Below are 1452 nucleotides of genomic sequence, written 5' to 3'. Positions count from 1 at the left end.
ACTTTTTATATACTGCTGTGTAGCTCAAATTGGTAGAGCCAACTTGGGAAATAACTTGAATTTATCTTTTAAGGCTGAAGACCTGTCTACCCTGCAACCAGAAATTCCACTCCTGGATATACCCATAGAGAAACTCTTTCACATGTGTACTAGCAGACATACATAAGATTTTTCATAATAGAACTGCTTACTTTGCAAAAAACTGGAAAGACTAAAATTGCTGTTGACAAGAGAATGGAAAAGTGGAAAAGTAATGAATGTACTATAGCTTCAGCCATCAACAAAGCTGAATCTCAAAAGCATAAGGTTGAGCATAAAAAGTCAGACTCAGAAGACAACAAACAGAATGATAGAATTTTCATAAAGCTCAAAAATTAGCAACATCAAGCAACATGTCCTATTAACAAGACAAGGTAATCACAGTCTAGAAATTTACAATCGAGATTATCTCTACTTTTCTGGGCTTACATTTTAATAAGAGGAAACACATGGTAAACAAGATACATAATTAAAATAAATGTTAGATGTTGAAAAGTTCTCTGGAGACAAATGAAGCGGGGAAAGAGAAAGATGTGGGGTGTAGGTGGGGGCTCTAGACAGACAGATGTTGAAATAGGATGATCAGGGAAGACCTGAGACGTTGATGTGTGAGCAAAGACCTGAGAAGATGAGGGAGCAAGCACTTTGGTGATCTGGGCAAAGAGTGTCCTGGGGACAGTTACTGGAAATGCTCACACTCTCATCTGTAGCTCAGTTTCATAAGTGAAAGTCACGTTGTAACTTAACACTGGTGCAATGAAATCAACCAGCATCCTTCACCTTCCATTATCTTGCCTTCCCTGTTTCTCCATTTCCCTCCATCCTCTGGCATTCTGAGCCGTATACTGATTAGTTTTTTAAGGACCTGCCCAAGAACAAGCAAGTGTAGTTATTATTTAGGCAAATTGAGTGACTCAAGCAAATCCTTATTTTGCAGAATTCATAGTTAGATCAGAATTTTGCTGCACTTTACAAGAACTGCAATTTTAGGTAAATAGATTGGAGCTTTGTACCTAAGCTCAATGATCCAGTAAATACAAAAATTTAAATATTCCACAGTGGCAATTCAGAATATTTTGACTTTATAATTGGCATGGTATTTTATAGGAGTTAAAGAATTAGAGGCATGCTTTAGGATAATAGAATAGAATTTTCAAGAGAACCTTATAAACCAGGGTGAAAATTAGATTTGGGGCTTTAGTGTCTGGGATTCTAATTTAACATGCTGTGGAATGCACCTCATCAAATTGCAAAAACTAATCTCTCATGCCAACAACTGCCTGGGTTAATAAAAACCCTGAAGTTTTTTACATATTAGTAAACAAGAGAAAATATGTAACTGCAGACTTTTCCCCTTCTTAAATGCAACCAAGTTGTATATGACCTTAGTGGAGCCACTTTGATTGATGGAAG

The sequence above is a fragment of the Piliocolobus tephrosceles genome, chromosome 8 (genome assembly GCF_002776525.5).
Source record: "Piliocolobus tephrosceles isolate RC106 chromosome 8, ASM277652v3, whole genome shotgun sequence".
In the NCBI taxonomy this organism is placed as follows: Eukaryota; Metazoa; Chordata; class Mammalia; order Primates; family Cercopithecidae; genus Piliocolobus; species Piliocolobus tephrosceles.
Note: the sequence above shows the minus strand (reverse complement) of the source record.